We start from the raw sequence: 10081 nt of genomic DNA on the forward strand, positions 1-10081 counted from the left end.
GGCTGCACACGTTTACGACGCGAGAACCTTTGCGAAGAACTGAACTAGGCCGCCGTGGATGTCCTTGTACATGTATATATACGCCGACCGTCAGTCCACCGTTTCCTTCTGTCAGTTATATTTAAGAAATTTATCAATTGCATTATTATTTTCAGCCTTCTTCATGTCCACAGCAAGACGAAGACCTCTCCCAGTGCTCACCAGTGTACCCAATCTTGCGCGAGCGGATTCCATTGTAGTCCGGCTCGGTTGTACAGTGGTTACGGTGCTCGGCTGCTGACCCGAAAGCCGCCGACTCGATCCCGGCCGCGGCATTCGCATGATGGAGGAGAAATGCTAGAGGCCCGTGTACTGCGCGATGTCAGTGCACGTTAAAGAACACCAGATGGTCCAAATTTCCAGAGCCCTCCGCTACAGCGTGCCTCATAGTTGTATCGGGGTTCTGGCGCTTAAAACAAACTCCAGATATTATTATTGAAGCGAAAGCGTTATATGTCTCATCAAATGCGAGAATTGGCCGTCGGTGGCGGCGTCGGCGTCAGCACGCGAGATGCAAAAAATTACCATCGCGTGATGACGTCACCACTACGTCACATATCACCAAAATCTTTGACGTCATATGATGACGTCATCGCATGACATCGTCACTGGGTCAATGCTTGGCCGGTCACGGAGGCATTGCAAAACCAGGTGAGGTGCAAAAAGCTTTCCGAGGGGGTCGGAGGACGGTCAATATTGTCACGAGTCAGGAGGCGTTTATTGAGAACGCTCAGCGGCAGAGCACTGGATGGGGTGAGGCTACGGAAGCAGCAACAAAGTCCTCGTCGTCGTCTTCTCCTACCACTCCTCTTTCTCGCTCCAGAGGCGCCGTTACACTTCTCCTCGCGCAGACGAAGCCCGCCGGGCGAGTCAGGTGTCCTCTCGTTGTGTACATGGCGTTAGCCGGGCGACGTGCGTAACTTGAGTTCTTGGAGAACGTCGGCCGCTGGGTGTGAGGCGCGCTATCGTATAGTTTACCTCACTCAAGCGGTCGATGATGACAAACGGGCCAGCATAGTGCGCCAAGAACTTGGTGCATAGACCGCGCTTCCGTACTGTGGTCCACAACCACACAAAATCGCCAGGGACATAGCTCACAGGGAGGTGCTTACTGTCGTATCTGGCCTTTGACGTGGTCTGGGAAGCTAGCGTGCGGAGTCGCGCTAGTCGACGAGCTTCCTCAGCACGACAGAGAGTCTCAGCTACTGATAGGTTATCAGCGGTGGTCAAAGGAAGGATAGTGTCCAAAGTATAACGAGGTGGGCGCGCGTATAGAAGGAAGAATGGGCTATAGCATGTCGTTTCGTGTCTTGCTGTGTTGAACGCGTATGTTATAAACGGCAAAATCTCGTCCCAGTTCTTATGATTGGATGCCACGTACATTGAAATCATGTTCGTAAGGGTCCGGTTCGCACGCTCGGTAAGTCCGTTTGTTTGAGGATGGTAGGGTGTTGAATGTCGAAAAGTAGAAGCACATAAGCGTAGCAATTTTGACAACATCTGCAGTGAACTGGCGTCCACGGTCGCTGATTATCACTCGGGGCGGTCCGTGCCGGAGAATGACGGAATGTAACAAGAATAAAGAGACGGCAGCAGCAGTCGCAGAGGGGATGGCGGCCGTCTCGCAGTACCGAGTGAGGTAATCGATGCACACGACTATCCAGCGGTTACCGGTGGAGGATCGTGGGAAAGGACCTAGAAGATCAATTCCCACTTGCTCAAAAGGCGAGCACGCAGGCGGCACAGGCTGGAGTTGACCGGCGGGAGCTTTCGTGGGACGCTTGTGACGCTGACACCTCGTGCAGCTGGCGACATACTGCTCGGTAGTCTGGCGCATTCGCGGCCAATAAAAACGCTCTTTAGCTCTATACAGAGTCCGCGCTGATCCCAAGTGGCCGGAAGTGGGGTCATCATGCATGACACGTAATATAGAAGAACGGAGGCTTACCGGTACCACTAACAGCAGTAAAGGCCCAGTTGCAGTGTAATTCTTTTTATATAGCATTCCATTGCGAACACAGAACTGACGCGCTATCTGAGAATCTTGAGCGGCAGAAAAGTATGGCTGCAACTTTGGGTCCTTCAGCTGTTCAACCTTGAACACGTCCACGTCGGGAAAAGCAGGATCAAGGGAAGAGAGGTAACGATCGAAGTTTTCTGCCTCGCAGTCTGTGGATTTTAGAGGTAGTCTTGAAAGGCAGTCAGCATCGGCATGGCGCCGGCCGGTCTTGTAAGATACAGTGAAGTCGTACTCTTGCAATCTGAGGGCCCAGCGCGCAAGTCGACCAGATGGATCACGTAGGCTCACAAGCCAGCAGAGGGAGTGTGGTCTGCGAGGATCGTGAAATGCCGTCCGTACAAGTATGACCGAAATCTTTGAACTGCGAAGATTACGGCAAGGCATTCCTGTTCGGTCACAGTATAGTTCCGCTCCGGCTTGCTCAGCGAGCGGCTGGCATAAGCGATGACATGTTCTTTATCCTCAATGCGTTGAACGAGTACGGCACCGACGCCCACACCACTAGCGTCTGTGTGAACTTCCGTTGGGGCGGAGGGGTCAAAGTGCCGTAGAATCGGTTGTGACGTCAAGAGATGCTTCAGCTGTCGAAAAGAGGCGTCACATTCATCTGTCCAATGGAACGGTGCATCCCTTCGCAGGAGGCATGTCAGCGGATGAGCAACGTCAGCAAACCGATTAATAAAACGACGAAAGTATGAGCATAGTCCTAGGAAACTACGCAGCTCCTTCACAGACCGTGGTGGCTGGAATTCTTTGACGGCCTTAGTCTTCTGCAGGTCAGGTCGGATACCATCTTTATCAACAAGGTGCCCTAAAACGAGTGCTTGCCGCTCACCAAAATGGCACTTCTTTGAATTGATAACAAGCCCAGCGTTCTTAATACAAGCCAGCACAACATCGAGACGCTGATTGTGTTCGCTAAACGTTCGCCCAAAAATCACAACGTCGTCGAGGTAGCACATACAGATCTCCCATTTGAGGCTACGCAGGATGGTATCCATAAACCGCTCGAAGGTTGCGGGGGCGTTACACAGACCGAATGGCATAACATTGAACTCATAAAGCCCATCGGGAGTCACAAAAGCCGTCTTTTCTTTGTCCACCGGATCCATCGGTATCTGCCAATAACCTGACCGCAAGTCAACGGAGGAAAAGTACGAGGCTGAGTGAAGGCAGTCAATAGCATCATCAATGCGAGGGAGGGGATAGACGTCTTTTTTAGTGACTGCATTGAGACATCGATAGTCCACACAAAACCTCCAGGTGCCGTCTTTCTTTTTTACAAGTATCACTGGGGCCGCCCAAGGACTGCACGACTCCTGAATTACCTCCTTTTCCAACATTTCGCGAACTTGCTCATCGATTATCTTACGTTCTGCCGGGGAAACTCGATAAGGTTTTTGCCTTATCGGATGCGCTGTACCTGTGTTGATCTTGTGGCGTGTGCGAGACTCAGGGATCGGAAGCGGTTTGTCCTCTTGTGCAAAGTCGAACACAGATAGGTGCCGTGACAGGACGTCGACCAAGGTGCGGCACTCACGCGCACTCAGTGACGTGTTAACCATGCCAAGTAGACGTGAGTCGGAAGGCCGTAGAGTGACCGCTTCGCCCGGAGGATCTCCATCTGTCAACGACGCCACCGTAGAAAGCTCGTCTGCTCGGAAGGTAGCGAGTTTCATTCCCTCCGGGAGTATGGCGGGCTCTGTGGAGTAGTTGACTGCCCACAAAGCAGATTTTCCATTTTCCACTGGCACCAGGCAATGCGGAATGACGATGTTCTTTTTAGCACAGGCTGAATGAATGGGATCCACAGTGGCATCAAACGTGGCGTTTGTAGGGCTGGAGCAGGTCACTGGTACCCACACAACTGATAATTCTGGCACGGTGGTATCCTCAAAGACAGCAAAAGTACTTTCGTGGCCGGGGTTACTGTCCTCCAAAAGTTAGAAGGAAGGCTGTCGGTTACTGACAACTCCCCAGTTCGACAATTAACTGTAGCTCCGCACTGCTTCAAAAAATCAATACCCAAAATTACGTCGTGGGTGCACCGAGAAATGATCACGAACTCGGTGGTGAAAAGTCTACCACCCAAGGATACGTCCACAGTACACATTCCAACAGGAGACAATGATTCACCGCCCAATCCAAAAAAACATTCCTGCTTGATTCCACCGAAACATCACTTTGCGGCGTAGCGCCCTCATTACCAAGACAGTCGCACCTGTGTCCACCAAAGCCATAGTAGGTACTCCATCGACACACACATGCACCTTGTTCCTTAACATAAAAACGGGAGGAGGTATATCTGTTGAACGCAATTTTCCAGCGACCTCACCCCCATCGGCCGCGCTGGTTAGTTTTCCGGCGGTGGCGACGGTACGCGCCGCCGTGGCGATGGAGAACGGCGCGGTCGAGGTCCTGATGGTGGCGTCAAGCTCCGGTCGGAGGCTGGTGAGGTGTTCCTGAAGCTCCTTTGTGCAAAATTATCCCTCGATGTCGTGTGGGCCGGCCATCGACTACCGGTGTGCCCGTCGTTGCGCCGAGTACCAGCCGATGGTCGTTCATATCGAGATGACTGCCGGCGCTCACAGAACCGCGCGATGTGGCCAGGCACACCACAGTTGTAACACACCGGGGAAGGCGGTCGCTGCACACGCGTCTCGTCCAAGTAATCAGGCATATCTGGATATGGGGAATACGCAACACCTTCGGGCTCCGTGTCGTAACCAGTGGCCGGTCGACGATAGCGGCGGGGGAAACGAGGACGCGGTTGGTAGTCGGACCTCAGAGAAGGTGGCGCCATGGGACGTGGCACTTCCGTGTGATAACGGACATCGGTAGCGTTCACGGACTGCCATGCTGGAACAGGGCCTGGCATGGAGGGATCTTGCGCTGAGCAGGCACTCGCGAAACGTGGCGGGGACGAGGTTAATTCTTCACGCCGAAGAAGCTCTTCGCGAACAATTTGGCGTATCGTTGAGGCAAGGTCCGAAGACGAGCTCACGTCAACAGTTGCTACCGTCGCCACGTTAGACAAACGGCCAAACTTGGTAGTTATTCGGCGCATCTTCAACGTTTCGAAGGTCCGACAATGCCGTATGACATCGGACACAGAGCTCAAGTTATCCTTGCCGATGAGGAAGTTGTACACGTCCTCAGCGATGCCTTTCAAGAGATGCCCAACCTTGTCTTCCTCTGACATACATGGGTTCACCGTCTTGCACAGCTTCAAGATCTCCTCAATATATGCGGTGCAAGTCTCACCAGAAAGTTGAGCCCTCTGGGCGAGTGTGAATTCAGCACGCTTTTTCTTCGCGGCGGCGTCACTGAAGCAGCTTTTCAGTTCTTCAACAAAAATACTCCACGTCGTTAAGGCGTCCTCGTGATTCTCGTACCAGACGAGCGCGGTGTCGGTCAACGAGAATACCACATTTGTGAGTCGATCATTTGCGTCCCATTTGTTGCTCTTGCTCACCCGCTCGTAATGGGTCAGCCACTGGTCGACGTCTTCCCCAGCTTTTCCTCCGTAGGGCCGTGGCTGTCTGTATAAGGCTGCGAAGGACAAGCAGGCGTTGATGTCGCAGCGTCAGCGTCAGTAGACATGTCAAGCTGCACTGGCGGAAGACCCGCAAGGCGACGACTGCGACGAAGACTTGGTGGAACAGCTTCCGTGGTTGGACCTACCCAGCACCTCGACCACGATGTCACGAGTCAGGAGGCGTTTATTGAGAACGCTCAGCGGCAGAGCACTGGATGGGGTGGTTGGTTGGTTGGTTGGTCCTCAGTTACTTGGCGCAACCCACCACGGGGGATCAGGCTACGGAAGCAGCAACAAAGTCCTCGTCGTCGTCTTCTCCAACCACTCCTCTTTCTCGCTCCAGAGGCGCCGTTACAATATATTGAGTGAGCATTATACTTATACTGATATTGAGTGAGAAGAAGATGGCTATCGCCTTCGAGTCGTTTTAGGCAAATGTGTAAGGAACGCTGTGAGATTATTATTATTATTATTGTTGTTGTTGTTATTATTATTATTATTATTATTATTATTATTATTATTATTATTATTATTATTATTATTATTATTATTATTATTATTATCTGATTCCACTTTTTCTTCTTAATGCCAGCTTCAATATCGACTACCCCTGTTTGTTCTCCAATCCACTCCGTTGTCTGCCTGTCTCAAAATGTCACGCCTATCATTTTCCATGCCATCATACGTTGCGTGCTTCATAACTTCTCGAGTTTCAAGAAAATTACTATAGTTCGGACAAATTTAGGCTGAGACTGTCACAATTACAGCACCATATACTACGGCCAGTAGCCTTTACCAACTCCACGCACATGTGTGTTAGCAAATATAAATAGGCTGTAAAAGTAGGTAACACTCAGTCACATTAACTGATAGGTTGCAACCTTTTTGACAGCGACGCTGTTTAAGCTATCGGTAACTAGTGCTCCGTCGTGTAAAGCTCCAGAGGTGGGTATGCGCCACAGGAATTGGGCAAGCCCCACTACCGAGTACAGCAAGTGCGAGCGTTAAACGAAAACTCTGCTCGGCGAAGTGGATGACGTGAAGGAGAGAGAGAGAGAGAGAAAGAAAGCGATAGAAAGAAAGAGAAAATAGAGAGAAATAAAGCGAATAAAGACATAAAAAGGTAGAAGGACAGAGAAACTTCGTAGAAAAAGAGAGAAAGAGATAGAAAAAACAGGGAGCAAGACAGAGAAATAAATCAAGAGGAACAAAGAGAGAGAGAGAAAGGGAAGAGAGAGAAAGAAAGATAGAAAGAGCGAGAAAGAGAAAGAAATAGATAAAGAAAGAAATAGAAATAAACATAGACAAAAAAGAAAGAACGAAGAGAAAAAGAAAGAGAGGAAGAAAGGAAGAGAACGAAGGAAAAGAGAGAGGGGGGGGGGAAGGCAGGGATGTTAAGCATAACCGGTACGCTACCCTGCACAGGGGAAAGGGTAGCTCCGCACTTCCTTCAAGCTTGGCACCACTAGGACGAAGCTGTCTTAATTTTTATTTTGTTCCTTTCGCTTGTGAAGAAGGGTGGAGCCTTCAGTCCTTGGGCCTGCATTTGCTGCTGCTATCCGGCTGGCCCAGAGTCAATCATTCTTCGCTGTGCTGGCAAGAGCGGCTTCCCGGCCGGTCGGTTTGGGGCATTCCCACGCGGAATGGTGCGAGCTTGGGTGTCCTATATTAGCTCCAGTAATGCGCCGTTGCTTCGACGCCCCATTCGGCGCGTTTCCAATAGGATAAGCGTAATTTCGTCAACGATTTAAGACACCGCGAGGTGGCGGCTTTAGCCGTGTTGCTTTAGCCCAAGCCTCGCTCGTAGCATCCATCCATATTGAAAAAAAAGATCGGCAGGTCCCACGCGTTGTGGGAATCGGTTTCATGCGAAGCAGCCAGCGAGTACTTTTATGCTGTATTTTATGGCGTTGAGCCCAGCGTTACGAGGTGGATCGACGTGTTTTTGTAAGTGTAGTAGCTGTGTGCACATCGTGGGCTTACCAGGCACGTCGACAACACTGGCGTTTAAAGGGTAATTTATGGTGCGACATAACGTCAGCCCTCACGTTAGAATACATGTCAGTATTATCGAAACGAAGTGCACTTTTTATGGTGCAGTCATGTGAACATCATACGTAACTTTCGTTAATGTATTCCTCCGGAGTCGAGCAATTTTTCAACTTCAATATAGCTTGCTGAATCATAGGAATACAAATATAATGTTTATTGGACTGCTACAGGGAACCCAAGCTCAAGTATGAGCGCGACGCTCGCTCGGCTGAGCTATCTGGGGGCAGACGCTGCCCGCGAAGGCGGTTTGTCGCCGGATTTGCGAGCGGCGGCGGCAAGGACACGCGCGCGCATGCGCTCCTCATTCGGCCCAGAGCACTGCTAGTCAGCAATAGTTACATTGTGAAAGAGTTACATCATAATGAAAGACTGCTATACCGAACAATAGCTGCTATATACTCTCAATCTTGATCGAAAAATACGACCGGAGTCGGGCTCGACTGAAATTATCCGCGTGATAGTGTGGCATAAGTCGTATGAGACCCTCTTCTCTCATTCCGCTTCTTCTGCTAGTAACCCTCTTGAGGAGTCTCATGGCGTACTTGTGCTTTAGTTTAGCAACCGTTGACGCCGTTGGCCTCAATTATCATGCCAAGGACCCTTATTCTTATACACTCTTTCGTCATGTGCCACATTGCGTACGTCGCGGCATTCCACAACTGGTGCAAGGCAGAAGAAGCCAAGATCGACGTCCTCGTCCGCAGGGTGTACAAGATAGCTCTGGGGCTACCCGAGTCTACCAGCACGCACTTGTTGCTTCACAATACGCTCAGCGAAATCGCCGAGGCGCAGCGCACTTCACAACTAGAAAGGCTATCGAGCACGAGAGCGGGACGCCAGATCATGGAAAGTATCGGCACCCGTTACCACACACAAGGCCAAAAAGCCGCCGTTCCAGACACGATCAGGCAAACGCTAAGGGTTGACCCGATTCCACGAAACGTTCACCCGGAGCACAACCGAGTGGCCAAGGCCAGAGTTCTCCACACTTAAGGAGACGAAATGGGGGCGCGGTTCGTTGACGCCGCTGAATACGCAGAACGCTCACGATTCGCGGCCGCGGTCGTCGACTGGAAAGGCCAAACGGGAATATCGGCAAGTATACCGTGCGAGCACGCTCAAGAAGCGGAGGAAGTGGCGGTGGCGCTCGCACTCGCGGATCCGACGTGCACGACGGTCATCTGCGACTCGAGACAGGCGATCAGAAACTCCGCCAAAGGATGGATCTCGCGACGAGCGGCCCGAATCCTGCGCAATAGCCAAGTCCATCGGGCGGTAGAATGTCAAACCAGGCTCATCTGGTTTCCGGCTCACATGGGAGCGGTATCAGACTCAACGCAACCTAAACAAGACGGCACACGCCAAGGCGCGCGAGCTCACGAGCCGCACCGGCGACCGTCGTCTATGGGGCAACACCAAAGACCGCTTGACCAGCTATAATGAAATTACCAAGGCCTTCTACCTGGCCCGCCGAACCTTTCCTCCGCCCAGCGACAAGCTGAACAGGACGCAGGCGGCGGCCCTCAGACAACTGCAGACGCGCACATACCCCATCCCCGCACAGTGTAACAGACTCTACCCGAATACATACCCGACAAATATATGCAAGGTCTGCCACACTGAGGTCGCCACATTAACTCACATGCTCTGGGACTGTTACATAAACCCGCTAGGTGCTAACTCCGGAACCCTTCCGCCGCGGTGGGCCGCTGCCTTGCGCAGCCCCAGCCTCGGTGACCAACTTTGGGCTGTCCAGCAGGCCCGTGAGGCGGCGGTGAGGCAAGGCCTCGACGTCCCCACGTGGGAGACCTAAAGCCCGATCGGCGATAGCTCTGCAGGACCATCAATAAAGTTGTTACCAACCAACCAACCAATAGTGTGGCATAGCCACTTTCTGTGTCGATCAAGCGCGGCTCTGATCGATATTTGCGATCATGATCGAGAAATGTCGCTGCTACACGGGTACAACCACCGGGATTATATAGTAGGTGGATTTCATTGGACATGACGGTACAATCGACAGTCTAGTATCGTGGCCGACTGGATCCTATAGATCGAGAAAAAGCAGGATGGAAAGTGCCCATATCACAACGCGCAATTCGTGACACGTTCGATAGCTATTCAAAATGAGCGTTTTGCGGAAGAGTGTCTAGCATCGCATTCAGACGTAGCGATAATCAGCATGTTAACAAATTCAGCCTATTAATCCATCCTACTGATCAAATTTGATGACGCAGTGGGCTAACGCGCAGTGGACCGCTCGGGACTGCGATGACGTTAATTTGCATCGCGCGTTCCTTGCAAATTTTATTTTGGAAAGTTTCATTTTAACATTAACTGTACTGCTTCAAAAAGGCACTAATTTTCGTTTAAGAAAGAAGCGCGCCCACCGCTTCTTCAACTCTAAAGGTGACACGAGCAAAATAGTGAAA

The sequence above is a fragment of the Rhipicephalus sanguineus genome, chromosome 2 (assembly GCF_013339695.2).
Source record: "Rhipicephalus sanguineus isolate Rsan-2018 chromosome 2, BIME_Rsan_1.4, whole genome shotgun sequence".
Taxonomy (NCBI): domain Eukaryota; kingdom Metazoa; phylum Arthropoda; class Arachnida; order Ixodida; family Ixodidae; genus Rhipicephalus; species Rhipicephalus sanguineus.